This window comes from Aethalodelphis obliquidens, unplaced genomic scaffold (assembly GCF_003676395.1).
Source record: "Aethalodelphis obliquidens isolate GAN/ISIS:26980383/991018 unplaced genomic scaffold, ASM367639v1 scaffold10, whole genome shotgun sequence".
NCBI lineage: Eukaryota > Metazoa > Chordata > Mammalia > Artiodactyla > Delphinidae > Aethalodelphis > Aethalodelphis obliquidens.
The window spans coordinates 8,797,058-8,820,002 of NW_020837954.1; the positions used below are offsets into that span (position 1 = coordinate 8,797,058).

The 22,945-nt window shown below is 40.3% G+C and overlaps 1 protein-coding gene, 2 non-coding genes and 1 pseudogene across 3 annotated transcripts in view; 3 read left to right on the forward strand and 1 right to left on the reverse strand.

Moving 5' to 3' along the window:
• Positions 1–403: 403 nt before the first annotated feature.
• LOC113623058 (U6 spliceosomal RNA) lies at positions 404–510 on the forward strand. The gene has a single exon (XR_003433751.1). It is a non-coding gene; the product is annotated as a U6 spliceosomal RNA (small nuclear RNA).
• Positions 511–1,543: 1,033 nt separating this feature from the next.
• Positions 1,544–1,650, reverse strand: LOC113623059 (U6 spliceosomal RNA). Its single transcript, XR_003433752.1, has one exon. It is a non-coding gene; the product is annotated as a U6 spliceosomal RNA (small nuclear RNA).
• An 88-nt stretch (positions 1,651–1,738) lies between these two features.
• AKAP6 (A-kinase anchoring protein 6) overlaps positions 1,739–22,945 on the forward strand; it is a 595,413-nt gene continuing 574,206 nt past the window's right edge. Inside the window, exon 1 of the mRNA XM_027111037.1 lies at positions 1,739–2,196. The gene's annotated coding sequence lies outside the window, so the exon portion shown is untranslated. The remainder of the gene's footprint in view (positions 2,197–22,945) is intronic.
• LOC113622657 (zinc finger MYM-type protein 2 pseudogene) lies at positions 15,230–15,932 on the forward strand (annotated as a pseudogene).

Consider the following 22,945-nt stretch of genomic DNA (forward strand, 5'->3'; position numbering starts at 1 on the left):
ACGCCAGCCTGGTGGCCCACTCCGCATCGCGGCCGCCTCAGAGGGCGCGTGTCCACCTCGCTGGCCGGGTCTTCGAGTGCGCCGCGCTCGCCACTCCCGGCATGCTCCGCGAGCCGAGCGCCCCCGCGGGAGGGCCCACAGCCCGGGACCTGGGGCCCGTGACGGGACTTCTTACCCAAGGTGCCCCGGGCGCTCATTTGCATGTCCCTCCGAAAGGTGAACCCAACAGCCCTCGCGGTTTAGCAGTCATAGCACCAAATGTGCGAGCCTGCTCAGTGGTTGCGAGACATCAGATTTCCCTAAACGTTCGGCGGTGGCTGGGAAGACGCGCAATTCAGTCACCGTAAGCGAAAGAAGCGAGAAACTCCCGTGCCTTATATAGGCTGTAGGGGGAAAGTATAGCGTGCTCGCTTCGGCAGCACATATACTAAAATTGGAACGATACAGAGAAGATTAGCATGGCCCCTGCGCAAGGATGACACGCAAATTCGTGAAGCGTTCCATATTTTGTGCTCTTCCACACCATCTGGACACCCTTTGTTCATCAGCTCCTAAAGGAAAAGCTATGGGCCGGAAGCACAACGTCTGGCACTTAATGCTGAAATTAAGTGATTTTCACTATAGTGATTTTTCACTATAAAAATGTTCGTGTAAGGCAATGTATGAAATGTGAATGAAGCCGAGTTGCACACCTGGGAATTTACGTGCAAATATGTCGTTTCTACGTATCTTGGAAATGAGAAAATGTCAACTTGCATTTCCTTCATAGAACTTGAAAGTTCTGAAATCACCTTACTTATGGTCTGTCTCCCTTAACAACACAAACTCCAGAGGCCCAGCTCTTATTCACTATAGACTGACACATGAATCGCTCGATGAGTCCATACCAAATCATTTCTAAATTATTAAGTCACTGAAATATTGCGAAGTTAATGGATCCTTGCTAAAGGAAGTAAGCAACAGCAGTGCACAAATCTTGGGCCTACTTTGTGACATTCTTTTGTCGTTTTAGACCGGAGTTCGTACGCTCTCAGACTGAGCTACACAAAAGCAGGGACTGTTACCAAGGAATGGTTATAACGGATGAGATCAATGTTGGCCGGTGCCTGTGGATCCTAGAGCTCCAGCACCAGTTGAAAACTGGCTAGAAGCAGCAAGCCCATTCTGATCTGCTTTCCTAAGAAGTCATTTTTATCTGATCATTTTATCACTCAAAATGCCGCTTTACCTAAATCGGGTGGATTCTGTGATGGGAAATTTAAGAGAAAAGTTAATTGCCCAAACCAAAAGCAGATTTTAACCAATCGTAACAAGCATTCGACTGCAGACAGCAAGATTATCGAGGCAGTTTAATAATAGAAATGAGACAGGTCGGGCCACGGGCAGGCCGGGAGGCCATCGAGATAGAATCGACCCTGGGAGGAAGAAGTATCCGGTGGGAGAGCCATGCAGGAGGCCTCAGAGCGGTCTCCAGAGCTGCCTCTCAAAACCCCACTGTTTTTTGTGTTAATGAGCACAGGGGTCGGGACGGTGGGGAAGGGCACAAAATATGGAACGCTTCACGAATTTGCGTGTCATCCTTGCGCAGGGGCCATGCTAATCTTCTCTGTATCGTTCCAATTTTAGTATATGTGCTGCCGAAGCGAGCACGATATTCATGTTACCCACAGCATATATAAAGCACGGTGACTCTCGACTCTTAAAGTTACGGTGACTGAACTGAGAGTCTTCCCGGCGATCGCCGAACGTTTAGGAAATTTGATGTCGAGCCCCACTCATGAGGCTCGCACATTTGGTGCTGTAGTCGCCAGACTGCGACGATCTGTCGAGTTCATCTTTCGGAGCGACATGCAAATGAGGGCCCGGGGCACCTTGGGTAAGTGGCTCCGTCGCGGGTCCCAGGTCCGGGACGTTGGGTCCTCTCGCCGGGGCGCTCGGCCCGCGGAGCATGCCGGGAGTGGCGAGCGCGGCGGCCTGCCTTGCGCGCGGCGGCGTGCCCTGCGCGTGGCGCCCTCGAGGACGCGGCGAACGAGCGGGACCCGCGCGGTGCGTGAGGCTGCCGTGATGCGGAGTTAGCCGCCTGGGTTGGTGCAGCACTTCAGAGCACGTCTTTCCCACTTAAACTTCCTTTGATGAGTACTTGGAAAAAAAAAAAAAAGTAATCACCCAGCCATTATCACACCTCGAAGAGTTAAGGTAATTCCTTAATGTCACCTAATATTCACTCTACGTTCCAATTTCCTTGTTTTAAAGTTGCCTTTTATTGGTGGTTTGTCGTAAGGATCCAAACGAGGTTCAGTCCTCCCACATGGTGTTTGGTTGCTGTGCCTGTTAGGTCTCTATTAATCTCCTAAAGCCCCCTCTCCACTCCCGCCCTCCCCCCACCGCCATTTCTCTTCACGCTCTTGATTTGTTGAGGAAACCGGATACTTGCACCATGAAACGTCACATTTCTTTCATTTGGCTTATGTATTACTGATGATGTCGTTTAACTTGTTTCTCTATCCTCCATGTTTCTTGAAAGTTTGTAGTTAGATCTAAAGCCATAATTAGGTCCTGGTTTAATTTATTTCTTAAGCTTTAGAGCCCCATTGGTAGGGCGTATCCTACCTATTGCATCTCAACATAAGGCAGGTAATGTCCGGCTGCACCAGTGGGTTCAGGTGAGGTCAGTAGCCTGATCCCTCCATTATCAAGTTTCTCATACATCTTTCACTTAATGATTTTAGAATACACTGATGAACGTTGCCCAGGTAGAGGGTCTGGCGGTCTGTTTGTTGGTTTGTTTTTAACCCTTGGCTCATGAGCTATAAGGATGTAAACCCAAGGCCCTTGATGTCCAACTTCTGTACCCCAAGGAAGAAATTGAGAGAAAAAGACCAGGAAAAGAAATGAAGGAAGAGTGTCGTTGGTCGTTCAGTCCTTTCCGTGATTTGGTTACATGAGCTAACAAATTGCCTTTCTTGCTTAGGCTGGATTGGAGCCCAGTTTCTGTCTCCTCACTGCTAAGAGGCTCTTATGGAGCCAGCAACGGGTCTCCAGACACCACCTCCCTCACACAGTCTGCTTTTCTTTAGCTACACTTTTCTTGTGTAGAATCAATTGGATAAGAAAAATAGTCCCACCCACCCATATCACTATTTGAAGGCAGGCTGTTTCTTTTCTGGATATTTTCTGAATGTTTTCTGTCAGGCTATATATTTATTGAAGGCCTCACCTAGGAGGACAGTTGCTGGAGGTGTTCAAATTAACATCTTAGATTTCCTTACTCTGTTCTCTCCTTTCTGTTACACAGTTGTCTTTTTTTTTCCCCCAAAAACTCTTGTGTTCTCCTACTCTTCTCCTCCTGTTTCTTCTTTCTCTATCCTGTCCCTCCTCCCAGCTACATCGAATACCTCACTAACTGAGCATATTTACCCAGTTCACCTCATGCCTTTGTAATCACCCTCATGTTTTCACACTACACATTTGCAGCATTGAAACCCTATTGCCTTCTGCCAAACTACAAAATATTTAAGATCCCATATTTAGATTTTGACGAAAACAATTCCTGTTCTTATCACCAGTTAAGTATGTGTAAGTCTCCAATCGCTTTTTTACGGGGAGATAGTGATCTTTAAACACGTCTTTTGGAGGTCATATAGGAACGTTCTGAGGAAGGTGGCTTTTTAGTTAGATAATCTTTTGTATCTTAAGATCTCACATGAGGAGTCTCACTAGGCATTTTTTAATAAACAGACTTTAGAAAAGGTTGATTTAAAGGATTTTTCTCAACTTATCCGATTTTTTAACAAGAAAAAAAGCGTTTTATTTTTATATTCTGGAACATTTGGACTCTGTTACCAATAAATGCTGTCATCATAATAATTCTAACTATTTACATTAGCAGTGGAATAAAACAATCATCTATGTTTTCTTAGTGGTATGTAAAACTGGTGCATCTTACAATCAGTGGCATTATAGATCCAAAGAGATGGAAAATCTCATTTTTCAGAGAAGGAAACTGAGGCTGAGGTAAGTGTGTAGTGATTTCCCTGGGCAGTACTGGCACTGGTCCTACCATCTTCTAAGGCCAAATTCATTTCTCTTCCTTCTGTACCACTTGTAGTATTACTAGGTCATACTCTTTGCAATAGCTTAGAAAAGGATAAAGACTTCAAGCCTGTCATTTTACAGCCACATTTCTGAGTCCTGCTCATTTTACTGCAACAACAGGATAGTACACACTGATAAGCGGAAAATCTACCTTATTCTTTTTCTTTTTATTCACCGAAAGGGAACATTCAGTGATGTGACTCAGTTGAAACAGGCAAAACCCACAAGTCATTTCCTCTTTAGGAATTTTGCTCTAATTAAAATGAAGAGGAAGCTCAACCAAAATGCTCACATCTTCTTGAACAGGGAACAGATGAGTCACTTAGAACCACAGTATCAGTGACCAGCTTTACCTGGTGTGAAATTGGTGAACTTCAGCTGGGGAACAGAGGTTAGCAACCTGGGCTGCAGTTTGTAATCACCATGAGAGCTTTTTAAAATATCCCTGCCAGAGCCCTCCCCTGAAGGTTCTGATTTAATTGTTCTCCATTTCTCTGAGTCGCTCTACTGAAGAAGCTCGTTGGAGTTCCCCACTAGCCCCCTTCCTTTACTATTCCTTCCCTTTTATGGCCATTCCCCCTTCCCTCATGTTGCACCCATTGACTCCCCAGGACACCTCCTAAATATCCCACCTAAAAAGAACTCCGAGGACCTTTCAGAACTTACTAGTCCTGGGTTTCATCTTTTCAGGGCTCTTCTGGCTAACTCCATAAACTAAAAGGTGATAGAGCAGGGTTTCCCAAACTTGCCTAGAGATAGATTCCCAGAGGATTGGCCAGTGCCAAGGCAAAGGATGATACAGCATATCTCCCAGATGACCTATCTGTGGCTTAAAGGCTACTTTTACTGAAATGAGAAAGTCACTGTGGTAAGGCTGGTGTGAGATATTTTTGTGCATGGAGCCCTTTCATAGCAACTAGTTCCTTTAATTTGTAGTAGCAGATAAATCTCATGTTTTGTTTTATGGGGAGAGTGGGAAGGGGGAAGAGGGGAAAGCATGCACAAGAGACTTATCAGAGATGAGCTTCCTTAATTTCTTGTCCTTATTACAGATTTGCTTATATTCACGTACATCCCTGTTTCTTCTGTTTTCATGGGTGAGGTGTCTCTTGTATGGGAAAAATTTGTGCCCAGGTGGACAACTGCATTATCTAGAATCTAGACAATCCCCCAGGGTTATCTGATTAGGGTTATCTGATTCCAAATCTATGGAAACTATCTTAAAACTCTGTAAATTGTAGATAACTGATAGCAATACAAAATAATTCTTGTTTATAGACATGCAAAATCTATCCTTACCAGTAGAGGTTCAGTTGACTTCTCTCTACCACTGTGGAAGAAGCTTGTTTTGCTTCCATTTGCAGATTCATTTCAACATTCCTTTACTCTATATAAGTTTGTGGGTTTTGATTTCTCCTTTGAGCTGGTTACAATGTCTACCTTGTTTCTTCATTAATACATTCAATACAGTCTTTAACACATGTTCATTTTATATCTGTATGAGAGGCATGATTTTTACCTTTTTTTTCCCAAATGTCTTTTAACAGTTCGGAGGTCTTCTACTGAGTTGCCCAATGGATTCACCTAACAAAACTAGGTATAGTTCTGACCAGAGAAATGCAGCTCATGGGTTGCTTAACGCCCAGACACATCTTTTTTTTGGCTCTCAAAATGACAACTTCACTTTGCACTCTGTTTTTCTAGTTTTAATATTGTTCTCTATTAATTTTGTGGTTTGTCTTTGTTGTGCTTACAGCAATGTCATTGCCCACTCTTGGTAGCAACGATTAGGAATTTGGTGTTATGTTCTGACCAGAACATGTGAACGGATTAATGATTTGTAGAGCTCTTTTCTCTGTTGGGTGAGAGACAACAGAGAAACTAGTTTGTTAGTCTTGTTTGTTTGCTTATTCATTTATTTGGGCTCAAATAAGTTAAGAATGTTGTATTCCACCAAGAAGGAGAACAGCTCTTTGATATATGAACCAGTAAATTTTTTGTGCTTCTGTGTTTACTATTAACTCATGACTGAAATTTTAAAATTGAAATGATAAACTCTGTGTCTGTATGTCTATATGTCTGTAATTCCAAAAGATCTTTACGTCTCATTGTATGGATGTGTAACGCTTTCCTGAGTCCAGATGGTATTATTAGATTATAAAATTTCCTAAATTAAAGAAGTCCTGTTCTGATTGACTTATGAGATAAATAAGTGCTTATTTAAATATAATATTCCTGTAATTCTCAGAAAATAAGGAGGTTGAATTTCTGAGATTTAAAATGTGCCAGATTTAAAAACTATTTTAAAAGAAATCAGCTCAGAATCATTTAAAGAATTCAAGTTCCCATAATTTAGGTAAATCTTTGGCAAACTAGACTTTGTTAATGGTAAGATCCTTGAGGCAGTGCATCAGGATGGGCTTCAGACATTTCTTTAACAGAAAGAAGGTCAGGCTCCTCTTCTGAGAGCAGAGCAGGAAGAAACAAGGATGAGAGCAGATGCAGGTGTGCTTTCAGGGGTGTGTATGGAGTGGGAATATACAGGGAGATGCTTGATGGATTTCAAGTCTGATGGATTCTCTTTTTAAGAATCTAGGAGGTGAGGGAGCCTGCTGAGGATGAAGGGCTAGGTTTGGGTAGAAGGCCTGGGGAGGGTAGCAAAGGCTTAGGAAAGTATTTCACAAAGTGGAGGAGCTAAGTCACTGATGTACTTTGAGGCGATTTTCGTGGGTACATAGGCAGAGTTGTTTTTTAAAAGTTTAATAGTTATGAGTTTATTTTAATGCAGAGGGTGTTTTTTCATTTTAATAGTTTTGTTTTTAAATGTGTATTGGAAATAAACAATTAGCACATCAAACCTAATATTTTATGGATATTACTTATAAAGCAAAAGTACTGTTTAAAAATTAAGTTAGGGCTTCCCTGGTGGCGAAGTGGTTGAGAGTCCGCCTGCCAATGCAGGGGACACGGGTTCGTGCCCTGGTCCAGGAAGATCCCACATGCCGCAGAGTGGCTGGGCCCATGAGCCATGGCTGCTGAGCCTGCACGTCCGGAGCCTGTGCTCTGCAACGGGAGAGGCCAAAAAAATGAGGGGCCCCCGAACCCAAAAAAAAAAAAAAAAAAAAATTAATTTGAAGAAAGGGATTCAGTTACTATTACCTCAGGTGCTACTTTGATATGGTAAAAATCCCAAAGGTGGTACTCAAAAATTTGGGAAAGTTTGATTTAAGTAAGATATCCAATAGAGCAGTTGGGAAAAGAGGAACAATGTGTGTAAAAAGACTGGTGAGTGGTGCTGAGACCGTAGCCACCTGAAATCACAGCTTTTAGCACTGGCTCAGACCATAATTCTTCCCTGAAAAGCCCTCATGCTTTCATGGGGATGTTGCTAGTAACCACTGAAAAAATAGGATTTGTCAGAATCAAGATAAGCAACATAAACTGAAGAGTAAAACAGTACATTTTTTTTTCTTTTTGGTTTAAAACAACAAATTTGGATTAAGAGCTCTGGTTAAAGGAGCTCCAGAGACGGGCGCGAGCCGTGGCTAACAGTGCGTACCCCAGAGAGGGGCATGAGGTGCTAAGGCTGCTGCTGCCACCACCAAGAAGCCTGTGTGCGAGCACAGGTCACTATCCACACCTCCCCTCCCGGGAGCATGTGCAGCCCGCCACTGCCAGGGTCCCGGGATACAGGGACAACTTCCCTGGGAGAACATGCGGCGCACCTCACGCTGGTGCAACGTCCCGCTGGCCTCTTCCGCCACAGGCTCGCCCCGCACACCATGCCCCTCCCTCCCCCCGGCCTGAGTGAACCAGAGCCCCTAAATCAGCGGCTCCTTTAACCCCATCCTGTCTGAGAGAAGAACAGACGCCCTCCGGTGACCTACATGCAGGAGCGGGTCCAAATTGAAAGCTGAACCCCGGGAGCTGTGCAAACTAAGAAGAGAAAGGGAAATCTCTCCCAGCAGCCTCAGAAGCAGCGGATTAAAGCTCCATAATCAACTTGATATACCCTGCATCGGTGCAATACCTGAATAGACAACGAATCATCCCAAATTGAGGAGGTGGACTTTGAGAGCAAGATTTATTATTTTTTCCCCTTTTCCTCTTTCTTTGAGTGTGTATGTGTATGCTTCTGTGTGAGATTTTGTTTGTATAGCTTTGCTTTCACCATTTCTCCTAGGGTCCTCTCTGTCCAGTTTTTTTTTTTTTTACTTAAAAAAATTTTTTTTCTTAATAATTTTTAATTTTTCATTTTAATAACTTTATTTTATCTTATTTTATATTCTTTTATCCTCTTTCTTTCTTTCTTTCTTTCTACTTTTTCTCCTTTTTATTCTGAGCCGTGTGGATGAAAACTCTTGGTGCTACAGCCAGGAGTCAGTGCTGTGCCTCTGAGGTGGGAGAGCCAACTTCAGGACACTGGTCCACAAGAGACCTCCCAGCTCCACGTAATATCAAATGGCAAAAATCTCCCAGAGATCTCCATCTCAACACCAACACCCAGCCTCACTAAACGACCAGCAAACTACAGTGCTGGACACCCTATGCCAAACGACTAGCAAGACAGGAACACAACCCCACCCATTAGCGGAGAGGCTGCCTAAAATCATAATAAGACAACAAACACCCCAAAACACACCACCAGATGTGGACCTGCCGACCAGAAAGACAAGATCCAGCCTCATCCAACAGAACACAGGCACCAGTACCCTCCACCAGGAAGCCTACACAACCCACTGAACCAACTTTAGCCATTGGGGATAGACACCAAAAACAATGGGAAATATGAACTTGCAGCCTGCAAAAAGGAGACTCCAAACACAGTAAGACAAGCAAAATGAGAAGACAGAAAAACACACAGCAGATGAAGGAGCAAGAAAAAAACCCACCAGACCTAACAAATGAAGAGGAAATAGGCAGTCTACCTGAAAAAGAATTCAGAATAGTGATAGTAAAGATGATCCAAAATCTTGGAAATAGAATAGGGAATATGCAAGAAACATTTAACAAGGACCTAGAAGAACTAAAGAGGAAACAAGCAATGATGAACAACACAATAAATGAAATTAACAGCACTCTAGAAGGGATCAATAGCAGAATAACTGAGGCAGAACGACGGACAAGTGACCTGGAAGATAAAATAGTGGAAATAACTACTGCAGGGCAGAATAAAGAAAAAAGAATGAAAAGAACTGAGGAAGTCTCAGAGACCGCTGGGACGACATTAAATGCACCAATATTCGAATTATAGGGGTCCCAGAAGAAGAAGAGAAAAAGAAAGGGACTGAGAAAATATTTGAAGAGATTATAGTTGAACTTCCCTAATATGGGAAAGGAAATAATTAATCAAGTTCAGGAAGCACAGAGAGTCCCATACAGGATAAATCCAAGGAGAAACATGCCAAGACACATATTAATCAAACTGTCAAAAATTAAATACAAAGAAAACATATTAAAAGCAGCAAGGGAAAAACAACAAATAACACACAAGGGAATCCCCATAAGGTTAAGAGCTGATCTTTCAGCAGAAACTCTGCAAGCCAGAAGGGAGTGGCCGGACATATTTAAAGTGATGAAGGAGAAAAACCTACAACCAAGATTACTCTATCCAGCAGGGATTTCATTCAGATTTTTTTTCTTTTTTTTTCCCGGTACATGGGCCTCTCAGTGTTGTGGCCTCTCCCGTTGAGGAGCACAGGCTCTGGACGCGCAGGCTCAGCAGCCATGGCTCACAGGCCCAGCTGCTCCGCAGCATGTGGGATCTTCCCAGACCGGGGCATGAACCCGTGTCCCCCGCATCGGCAGGTGGACTCTCAATCACTGCGCCACCAGGGAAGCCCTCTCTTTCAGATTTGATGGAGAAATTAAAACCTCTAATGACAAGCAAAAGCTGAGAGAGTTCAGCACCACCAAACCAGCTTTACAACAAATGCTAAAGGAACTTCTCTAGGCAAGAAACACAAGAGAAGGAAAAGATCTACAGTAACAAACCCAAAACAATTAAGAAAATGGGAATAGGAACGTACATATCGATAATTACCTTAAATGTAAATGGATTAAATGCTCCCACCAAAAGACACAGACTGGCTGAATGGATACAAAAACAAGACCCATATATATGCTGTATACAAGAGACCCACTTCAGACCTAGAGACACATACACACTGAAAGTGAGGGGATGAGAAAAGATATTCCATGCAAATGGAAATCAAAAGAAAGATGGACTAGCAATTCTCATATCAGACAAAACTGACTTTAAAATAAAGACTATTAGAAGAGACAAAGAAGGACACTACATAATGATCAAGGGATCGATCCAAGAAGAAGATATAACAATTGTAGATATTTATGCAGCCAACATAGGAGCACCTCAATAGATAAGGCAAATACTAACAGCCATTTAAGGGGAAATTGAGAGTAACACAATCACAGTAGGGGACATTAACACCCCACTTTCACCAATGGACAGATCATCCAAAATGAAAATAAATAAGGAAACACAAGCTTTAAATGATACATTAAACAAGATGGACTTCATTGATATTTATAGGACATTCCATCCAAAAACATAGAATACACATTTTTCTCAAAAGCTCATGGAACATTCTCCAGGATAGATCATATCTTGGGTCACAAATCAAGCCTTGGTAAATTTAAGAAAATTGAAATTGTATCAAGTATCTTTCCCGACCACAACGCTATCAGACCAGATATTAATTACAGGAAAAGATCTGTAAAAAATACAAACACGTGGAGTCTAAACAATACACTACTTAATAATGAAGTGATCACTGAAGAAATCAAAGAGGAAATCAAAAATACCTAGAAAAAAATGACAACGGAGACACGACAACCCAAAACCTATGGGATGCAGCAAAAGCAGTTCTAAGAAGGAAGTTTATAGTAATAAAATCCTAACTTAAGAAACAGGAAACATCTCGAATAAACAACCTAAACTTGCACCTAAAGCAATTAGAGAAAGAAGAACAAAAAAACCCCAAAGTTAGCAGAAGGAAAGAAATCATAAAGATGAGATCAGAAATAAATGAAAAAGAAATGAAGGAAACGATAGCAAAGATCAATAAAACTAAAGGCTGGTTCTTTGAGAAGATAAACAAAATTGATAAACCTTTAGCCAGACTCATCAAGAGAAAATGGGAGAAGACTCAAATCAATAGAATTAGAAATGAAAAAGGAGAAGTAACAACTGACACTGCAGAAATACGAAAAATCACGAGAGATTACTACAAGCAACTCTATGCCAATAAAATGGACAACCTGGAAGAAATGGACAAATTCTTAGAAATGCACAACCTGCCAAGACTGAATGAGGATGAAATAGAAAATATTAACAGGCCAATCACAAGCACTGAAATTGAAACTGTGATAAAAAATCTTCCAACAAACAAAAGCCCAGTACCAGATGGCTTCACAGGAGAATTCTATCAAACATTGAGAGAAGATCTAACACCTATCCTTCTCAAACTCTTCCAAAATATAGCAGAGGGAGGAACACTCCCAAACTCCTTCTACGAGGCCACCAACACCCTGACACCAAAACCAGACAAGGATGTCACAAGGAAAGAAAGCTACAGGCCAATATCACTGAAGAACATAGATGCAAAAATCCTCCACAAAATACTAGCAAAGAGAACCCAACAGCACATTAAAAGGATCATACACCATGATCAAGTGAGGTTTATTCCAGGAATGCAAGGATTCTTCAATATATGCAAATCAAACAACGTGATACACCATATTAACAAATTGAAGGAGAAAAACCATATGATCATCTCAATAGATGCAGAGAAAGCTTTCAACAAAATTCAACACCCATTTATGATAAAAACTCTCCAGAAAGTAGGCATAGAGGGAACTTTCCTCAACATAATAAAGCCCATATATGACAAACCCACAGACAACATCATCCTAAATGGTGAAAAACTGAAGGCATTAAGGCACTAAGGCACTAAGATCAGGAACAAGACAAGGTTGCCCACTCTCACCACTCTTGTTCAACATAGTTTTGGAAGTTTTAGCCACTGCAATCAGAGAAGAAAAGGAACTAAAAGGAATCCAAATTGGAAAAGAAGAAGTAAAGCTGTCACTGTTTGCAGATGACATGATGCTATACATAGAAAATCCTAAAGATGCTACCAGAAAACTACTAGAGCTAATCAATGAATTTAGTAAAGTAGCAGGATACAAAATTAATGCACAGAAATCTCTGACATTCCTATACACTAATGATGAAAAATCTGAAAGTGAAATTAAGAAAACACTCCCATTTACCATTGCAACAAAAAGAATAAAATACCTAGGAATAATCCTACCTAAGGAGACAAAAGACCTGTATGCAGAAAATTATAAGACACTGATGAAAGAAATTAAAGATGATACAAATAGATGGAGAGATATACCGTGTTATTGGATTGAAGAATCAACATTGTGAAAATGACTCTACTCCCCAAAGCAATCTACAGATTTAATGCAATCCCTATCAAACCATGACTGGTATTTTTCACAGAACTAGAACAAAAAATTTCACAATTTGTATGGAAACACAAAGACCCCGAATAGCCAAAGCAATCTTGAGAACGAAAAATGGAGCTGGAGGAATCAGGCTCCCTGACTTCTGACTATACTACAAAGCTACAGTAATCAAGACAGTATGGTACTGGCACAAAAACAGAAAGATAGATCAATGGAACAGGATAGAAAGCCCAGAGATAAACCCACGCACATATGGTCACCTTATCTTTGATAAAGGAGGCAGGAATGTACAGTGCAGAAAGGACAGCCTCTTCAATAAGTGCTGCTGGGAAAACTGGACAGGGACATGTAAAAGTATGAGATTAGAACACTCCCTAACACCATCCACAAAAATAAGCTGAAAATGGGTTATAGATCTAAATGTAAGGCCAGAAACTATCAAACTCTTAGAGGAAAACATAGGCAGAACACTGTGTGACATAAATCACAGCAAGATCCTTTTTGACCCACCTCCTAGAGAAATGGAAATAAAAGCAAAAATAAACAAATGGGACCTAATGAAACTTCAAAGCTTTTGCACAGCAAAGGAAACCATAAACAAGACCAAAAGACAACCCTCAGAATGGGAGAAAATATTTTCAAATGAAGCAACTGACAAAGGATTAATCTCCAAGATTTACAAGCAGCTCATGCAGCTCAATAACAAGAAAACAAACAACCCAATCCAAAAACGGGCAGAAGACCTAAATAGACATTTCTCCAAAGAAGATATACAGATTGCCAACAAACACATGAAAGAATGCTCAACATCATTTATCATTAGAGAAATGCAAGTCAAAACTACAATGAGATATCATCTCAGAACGGTCAGAATGGCCATCATCAAAAAATCTAGAAACAATAAATGCTGGAGAGGGTGTGGAGAAAAGGGAACACTCTTGCACTGCTGGTGGAAATGTGAAGTGGTACAGCTACTATGGAGAACAGTATGGAGGTTCCTCAAAAAACAACAAATAGAACTACCATATGACCCAGCAATCCCACTACTGGGCATATACCCTGAGAAAACCATAATTCAAAAAGAGTCATGTACCAAAATGTCCATTGCAGCTCTATTTGCAATAGCCAGGAGATGGAAGCAACCTAAGTGTTCATCATCGGATGAATGGATAAAGAAGATGTGGCACATATATACAATGGAATATTACTCAGCCATAAAAAGAAAAGAAATTGAGTTATTTGTAGTGAGGTGGATGGACGTAGAGTTTGTCATACAGAGTGAAGTAAGTCAGAAAGAGAGAGACAAATACCATATGCTAACACATATATATTGAATCTAAGAAAAAAAAATGTCATGAAGAACTTAGGGGTAGGACGGGAATAAAGACACAGACCTACTAGAGAATGGACTTGAGGATTTGGGGATGGGGAAGGGTAAGGTGTGACAAAGTGAGAGAGTGACATGGACATATATACACTACGAAACGTAAAACAGATAGCTAGTGGGAAGCAGCCGCATAGCACAGGGAGTACAGCTCTGTGCTTTGTGACCACCTAGAGGGGTGGGATAGGGAGGTTGGGAGGGAGAGAGATGCAAGAGGGAAGAGATAGGGGAACATATGTATATGTATAACTGATTCACTTTGTTATAAAGCAGAAACTAAGACACCATTGTATAGCAATTATATTCCAATAGAGATGTAAAAAAAATAAAAATAACAAATTTATTATTCTGCAATTCTGGAGGTCATCAGAAGTCTGACATGGATCTCACTGAGCTAAATCTGTTGGCATGGCTGACTTCTTTTCTGGAAGTTCTAGGGAAGAAGAATCTGTTTCTTCACCTTTTCAGCTTCTAGAGGTCACCTGCATTTTGTGGCCTGTGGCCCCATCCATCATCAAAGCCAGCAATGCCATCTGAGTCCTTCTGCTGCCATCTCTCTGATTCTCTCCTGCCTCCTTATTCGCCCAGTCGATTCTTGAATTCAGAAATTCCTGCCCATCTTGTTGGGCTTAATGCATATGGGGGAGGAGAGGACAACATATATAACTATGATAGGTCATAGCACAGTCGTAAACTCTTGCTATGGAAACAGGTGAGAGTTGCTAACCAGGAGAGCTAGAGAAGATACTTTTGAGGTGACATTTCACCAGGTGGGCAGGGTTGATGAGAAGCCAAGGGAAGTCACACCATAAAAGCTCAGAGGTGTGGAAGGGCATGATGAGGAGAGGGTGTATGAGATGATCCAAAAGGCCTAACTCAGATGAAGTCTTCCTACCCTTGATGGCTGAATGTTCTTCTAGTCACTAGAGCACTGCATTTTTACTCAAATTATAAAACATCCTTTTTAAACTGTGATACCCTTTCTAGGAGGGCTAAGGCAGGAAGCTGTTATCATTGCTTGGGTTTATTTTTAACCCAATCTGTGTGTTAAAAATAACTGTGAGTGTGGGTCCAGAATAGAGGAGGGAACTTTCCATAAGAGCAGCCAAGTATCTGGAACCTGTTGTTGCCTGTGTGGAGTGTTCTAAGGGGATGTCCTGGGAAAGCAGAGGCCACTCATTAATTAGGGAGGGAAATGAGCGGTTTCTCAGACGGGCTGACTCAATGAGGACCATTCACATATTCATTCATTAAATATCTGTGTCTAGTCTCATGAATGTAGGAAATTCATTTAGTGGTCCACCTAATCCTTTACTTTCTAGGTCTAATAAATTTCAGAAGTCATCAGTGGAAGATGATGATGATGTTTTTATCGAACCTGTACAGCTTCCCAACCTTCTGCACTAGTGGTAGCTGATCAAAGAACCATAACATTTATATCATCAAAAAATTAGGAGCTGCAATGAAATGATTCCACAATTCTTCCTTCCTCAGAAGAATTGGCTTCTCAGAAGGGACGTGTGAGACAATTGTCGTTGGTGATGAAGAGGACATGGAAACAAATCAAGGGCGAGAGAAAAATTCCTCCAATTTTATTGAATGGCAATCTCCTGAAACTAAAACTAGAACCCATGCTGTGGATTTCTCCACTTCCAGTTTTTCAAGAAGACCAAGACTGCAGTAGGACCTTTTAATACTGGTAGAATGAATGTGGCAGGAGACTATTTCAAAATGTAGATTCTGCAACTCATCATAAACCTGATTCTTGGATCTCCCAGTCAGCATCATTTCCCTGTAATCAGAATCAGCCAGGGGTAGAGTCCTTATCACCAGCAGCCTTGCTTCCTAAACAGATTTTCCAGTCTTCTGCGCATTAAACCAGTTAAAGTCTCTTGCGCAAACTGCAAAAAAAGAAGGGATAGATTAATAAAAATAGCTATGTCTTCTCTGATTTATCAGTGTTACATATAATGCAAGTATACATTTTTTTTTATACTTGGGTATGTTTTTTCTAAACTTATACATGTTTACAGGTCAAGTAAGCTAGCATTACTTCCATTTAATGCTTTGCTTATGAAAAATATAAATTTGTGTTTGACCAAATTAAATCCTTATTCTGATGTACTTTGTTTAATTAGTAATTATATCAGCTTAAAGATAAATTTCCAAGATCTAGGTAAGTTAAATCTTGGATTGGCATTAGATTGGGTTAATTAATGGAAAATCACTGGATACCTAGATCATTTGCAAGTAAGATCGAACACTAAAGTATTAATTATTAAGCATAATTTAAATTTTATATACCTTAGCTTCTTATTTTTATATACTACAGAAAAATCATATCTTTGGTTCATGTTAATGAACACGTTCATTTCTACCATTTTGAGAAGTTGTATATGGAATATTAGTGACTGTAGAAAGTTGTGTTATGTGAATTCTTGAGCTCTGCTAGTCTGATAAAATGCTGGGGTGTGACAGTTCACATTATCCACGCCCCCAGTCTTCTATGCAAAATAGAAGTTATTTTGGTTTAAAGTTATAATTATTATAAATGGTTGAGACTACACTGAGAAGCAATATTTTCAGAGAATTATAACTGTGTACATGCTTCTGTGTTTTCAGGAAAAGACTAGTTTTGTCCTGAAGCAGCAGCATGAAGTTTTTCATAATATTACCTTGTTTTTCTTTTAATCTCTCTAGTATCTGTAACGAGGTCTCCTCTTTTGTTCCTGATGTTGGTAACTTGTGTTTTCTCTCCTATTTTCTTGATTTGTCTGGCTAGAATTTTATTAATTTTGTTGTATTTTGCCAAAAACTCCCACCCGTTTTGGTTTCTTTTTTTTTCTATTGCTTGTTCATTTCTATGTTAATTTCTACTCTTTATTTCCTTCCTTATATTTACTTTAGCTTTAATATACTCTTCTTTCTCTTGTTTCTTATAGTGGAAATTTGGATTATTAATTTTAGACCTTCTTTTCTAATAGAAGCATTTAAATTTGCTCCTAGGCAATTTTAGCTGCTGTAGCTGTACCCCACACGTTTTTTTAAAATTTTATTTAAGTATGGTTGATTTACGATGTTAATTTCTGCCGTACAGCAAAGTGACTCAGTTATACACATATATATTCTTTTTCATATTCTTTTCCATTATGGTTTATCACAGGGTAGTGTATATAGTTCCCTGTGTTATACAGTAGTGTATATCCATATGCTATACAAGTGTATGGATAATCCATACAAGTTATTGTTTATCCATCCTATATATACTAGTTTGCATCTGCTAATCCCAAACTCCCAATCCTTCCCTTCCCCACTCCCCTCCCCCTCGGCAACCATAAGTCTGTTCTCTTTGTCTGTGGGTCTGTTTCATAGATTTGTTCATTTGTGTTGTATTTTAGATTCTACATATAAGTGATATCATATGCTATTTGTCTTTCTCTTTCTGACTTACTTCGTTTAGTATGATAATCTCTAGGTCTATCCATGTTGCTGAAAATGGCATTATTTCATTCTTTTTTATGGCTAATAGCCCATTGTATATATACACCACATCTTTATCCATTCATCTGTCGATGGACATTTTGGTTGTTTCTGTGTCTTGGCTATTGTAAATAGTGTTTCTGTGAACATAGCGGTGCATTTATCTTTTTGAGTTATAGTTTTGTCTGGGTATATGTCCAGGAGTGGGATTGCTGGATCATATGGCAACTCTATTTTTAGCTTTTTGAGGAACCTACATACTGTTTTCCATAATGGCTGCATCAATTTACATTCCACTAACAGTGTAAGAGGGTTCCCTTTTCTCCACACCCTCTCCACCATTTATTATTTGTAGACTTTTTGATGATGGCCATTCTGATTGGTGTGAGGTGATACCTCACTGTAGTTTTTTTTTTTTTTTTTTTTTTTGGCGGTACGCGGGCCTCTCACTGTTGTGGCCTCTCCCGTTGTGGAGCACAGGCTCCGGATGCGCAGGCTCAGCAGCCATGGCTCATGGGCCCAGCTGCTCCGCGGCATGTGGGATCTTCCCGGACCGGGGCACGAATCCCTGTCCCTTGCATCGGCAGGCGGACTCTCAACCACTGTGCCACCAGGGAAGCCCTCACTGTAGTCTTAATTTGCATTCCTCTAATAATTAGTGATGATGAACATCTTTTCATGTATCTCTTGGCCATCTGTATGTCTTCTTTGGAACAGTGTGTATTTAGGTATTCTGCCCAGTTTTTGATTGGGTTGTTTGTTTTTTTGTTACTGAGTTGTTTGAGCCGTTTGTATATTTTGGAAGTTAAGCCCTATCAGTTGCATTGTTTGCAGATCTTTTCTTCCATTCTGTAGGTTGTCTTTTCTTTTTTTTTATGGTTTCCTTTGCTGTGCAAGAGCTTGTAAGTTTGATTAGGTCCCAGTTGTTTTTTTTTTGCTTTTATTTCTATTGCTTTGGGAGACTGACCTGAGAAAACATTGCTACGATTTATGTCAGAGAATGTTGTGCCTATGTTTTCTTCTAGGTGCATTTATCTTTTTGAATTATAGTTTTGTGTCTATAAGACACATACAGTGTCTTATAGACACTATATATAAGACATATGGTGTCATGTCATATTTAAGTCTTTAAGCCATTTTGAGTTCATTTTTTTGTATGATTTGAGTGTCGTAACTTCATTGATTTACATGTGGCTGTCCAACTTTTCCAACACCACTTGCTGAAGAGACTGTCTTTTCCGCATTGTATATTCTTGCCTCCTTTGTTGCAGATTAATTGACCATGGGTGTGTGGATTTATTTCTGGGCTGTCTATTCTGTTCCATTGATACCACACTGTTTTGGTTACTGTAGCTTTCTAGTATTGTCTAAAGTCTGGGAGGGTTTTGCCTCCTGCTTTGTTCTTTTCCCTCAAGGATTGCTTTGGCAATTCTGGGTCTTTTATGGTTCCATATAAATTTTAAGATTATTTGTTCTAGTTCTATGAAAAATATCATGTGTAAGTTGATAGGGATCACATTAAATCTGTAGGTTGCTTTGAGTAGTATGGCCATCATAGCAATATTAATTCTTCCAATCCAAGAGTATGTTTACCCCACACATTTTAATGTGCTGTGTTTATATTTTCATTTAGTTAAAAATATTTACTTTACTTTTTATCTTTTTTTTCTTTGTCACATGGATCATTTAGATGCTTACTTTTAGTTTCCAAATATTTGGGGGATTTTCTAGATATCTTTGTATTATTTTTAAATTTAACTCCCTTGAGGTAAGGTTTCAATTATTTTAAATTTATTGAGACTTGTTCTACAGCCCAGGTTCTATGCCTAGTGAATGTTCCATGTGGGCAGAGAAAGAATGTGCAGTTGTTGGTTGGAGTGTTCTATAAATGTTAATAGGTCAAGTTAGTTGATAATGTTGTTCAAATCATGTATATCCTTGGGACTTCCCTGGTGGCACAGTGGTTAAGAATCTGCCTGCCAATGCAGTGGACATGGTTTCGAGCCCCGGTCCAGGAAGATCCCACGTGCTGAGGGGCAGCTAAGCCTGTGTGCCACAACTACTGAAGCCCATGCGTCTAGAGCCCGTGCTATGCAACAAGAGAAGCTACCGCAATGAGAAGCCCGCACACCACAACAAAGAGTAGCCCCCACTCACCACAACTAGAGAAATCCTGCGTACAGCAACGAAGACCCAACACAACCAAAAATAAATAAATAAATGAATTAATTTTAAAAATGCTTTATAAAAAAAGAATCATGTATATCCTTACTGATTTTTTGTACTTCTTCCATCAATTATTGAGTGAGGACTGTTGAAGTCTCTAGCTATAATTATGGAGTTTTCTATTTGGTCTTTCAGTTCCAACAGTTTTTGCTTTATATATTTTGAAGCAAACGTTGTTGTTAGCTATATACACATTTAGGATTGCTATGTCTTCCTGAGGAATTGGTCCTGTTATCATTATGAAATGTTCCTCAGTGATCACAACTAGTAAAATTAATCTAGTGGATTTTTGTTGATTTATAGAAACATTTAAAATGGACACACAACTTGTGTTTTGTGAAAGCTACATCCCCTGTATCCTGCTTCAGTTTTTTCCATGACATCTGTGTCCATCACACAATTTGTTTTTTTTTTCTATCTTCCCCCACTAGAATAGAACTTCCAAAGAGTAGGACTTCATTTGTTTTGCTCACTGCTGTATCCCAACTACCTGTCACAAAGTCTGACCTCAATAAATACTTTCTGAATGAATTAATGTTTAAAAAAGCTGCAATAGCTATGAGCAGATAATATTCCCATGACTATCCCATTTACTCCATGGTAAGAAGGCCTCTGCTCACACAGGGCCTATTTCAGAAATAACTTCTGCACTCCAGTGTGCTCTCACACTGCCCTTCAGCACAACTAGTGCCACAAAACAGTGTTGCTTTGGGTTCTTAGGGTCTCAGGGAGACGTTAGTAAGATAATTCTTTGTTTTAATTTGCTCTTTGTATCTTTAGTCCTGAATCATTCCAGAATGGTGATTCCAGAATGACAGACACCCAGAGTCTGCCCCCCACACCCTGGACCTGTATTATGTGCCTCCAGTCACTCCTTCAGGAAGCCATTCAGGCCCTCATGTAAGGTGGACTTTTGGGCTAGCCTCACTGCTTCCAGGAGTGGCTCTATATATCCCTGGATTGTAGGGTGAGTAAGAGTTTGGTTCTTATACCAAGACCCCAACTGTATAAAGCATTTACATTTCACATCTCCTTAGCCACACTGTGGTTTCACTTCCCCCACCGACTGTTCCTTCACGCAGCTGAAGGGTTTTGTTTTCCCAGGAAATTTAGCCTTCAAATTCACCAGGAAAACTGAGCCTACCCTGATTGAAATATTTGATAATGTAAACTGCAGATAAAACATCAATCAAGTATTTCTCTGATATTTACTTTTGAAGAGAAAAAAAACCTTTTTAAATTAATTGTGTGTTTCATGTATCATAAAAAGATCCCTGAGCCTGATGGTCAGAGTTCAAATCCCTGCTCCATCCCTTGGACATACACCTTCCTGTGAAGGGAGAAAATAATAGTGTCTGCTCTGCTGGCCTCTGAGGGTTGATGGAAGAATCTATGAGAAATGATTGGGAAAGTGCCTTGTGCATTGCAAAGCTCTGCAGGTGTGTAAATTGCTGTCGTTGCCATGAGAAGCTTTTTTCAACTTTAAGGTTTGCAGTGATTGAATATTTTTTGCTCATTAATTCAAGAAGAGCATTTGGGTATTTGGATCAGAGGCCTTCACTACATCCTGAACTGCACCTGCCTGCAACTCTTAAACTGGGAGGAATACAACCCAATATCCATTGGCTGTTACCTTGGAAACTAGGACGATTTAAAAACACTGGAAAGGAAATACTGTAACTGGGAGGAAAAGCACACTTGGGCCCAATCACCTTTTTTCTTCCAAAACTTAAAATATTAGACACCTGTGTAAACATTTCTTAATTGTTTTTTTAAACCCATAACTTATTGTTAAATACATGATGAAAATGAGAGAGGGCATAAGATCTTTTCTTGCTTTGGGGAAGTTAAGACTTAAAAGTCCTACTACTTGTATCTACTGTATACCTACTATTAGCCTATTGGTTTTTCTTACTGTCTAGGATGCTATCAGCAGGCTCAAGCTGTATTCTTGGCCAGCTGTAGGAGTCCCAATGTAATTATCTAGAACTACAGAGGAAAAAAAAACCATCCAAGCACCCAATAGAACTTTCTCCACAAACTCCCTCATCCTTGTGATAATGTATAATTCTGGTTCCTGCTAAGCTCACGAACTCCTTTCTTTCTGTATCCTTCGTTGGCTACTCTTTGTGACCCATAACTGTTGAGACACCCCCCCCCCCCACCTCCTTCCCCCTATGCTTTAGTGCCTGGATCCTGCTTGGATCCTAAGCTCAGCCACTTGGAGTTTGGTCTACAGAGTATACATATCTTATCTCTGGTTCAATGGGGGACACTCCAGTGCCCTCAGTACCTCCCTCCTCTAAATTCATTTAATCCAGATTCCTGGGATTGTGGTTCAGTAGGTCTGGAGGGGAGCCCTGAAATCTGCATTTTAATAGGCACACAGGGGATTCTGATGCAGGGCTCTAAGGGCTACTGTTTGAATATCACTGTATTCAAATGCTGGCCTGATTTTTATCTTTGATCTTTATCTTTCATCTTAAATTTAATGAGCCTAAAACTAACCTCCACGAATAGATACAGGTTTCTTTTGCCTGTCGTCATGCCTGCACCAGTTTTGTAAATGTAATCAGTGTAATCTTTGTTCTTCCATCTTCCCTTCTTTCCTCCTCCCTCCTCCTCCTTCCTTTTTTTCTCATTCTTCCAGTCGTTCCCTGTCTGGTTGGCTCCTCCTCCCCAGTCTTCATTCACATTAAATCTCATTCTTAGGGCCATTCCTCTAAATCCCCACCCTCATCAACTCACGCATGGACTACCCAGGTCTTCTAGCCTCTCTCTTTCTGCTCTAATCCTTCTTTCACGTTTTCAGCATGTCACTTAGCTATTCAAGAATAAGTAGTATTGCCTGTTTGCCATGTCAGAACTGAACTTCTCTCCCTAGTATTTTATGTTTTCCTCGTTACTCCGAAATTATGTATTTTTATTTTCTGAACTAGTGCCTCAGTCCATTATTTAGACACAATTTCTTTTCTCTTGCCTTTGAATGTGTAGTCTCAAAATATATTCCTTGCAAGCTTCCATGGACATAGAATTTATTTGTTAGAGAGGAATTTTGATATACTGACTACATTATTATAAATTCCTTCCCATAGGCGAGGTCTAGAGAGGAAACCAAGTGGACTGGTGGACTGATTGAATGAGAACGTTACATTCCTCTGTTTTACGGCAGAGTTAAATTTCATTTTTGTGGTTTCCTTAGATTAAACGAATTTCTCTTGTGCAGTGAACTTTGAACTTTTAGAGGGAGTAGATTACCTTTTA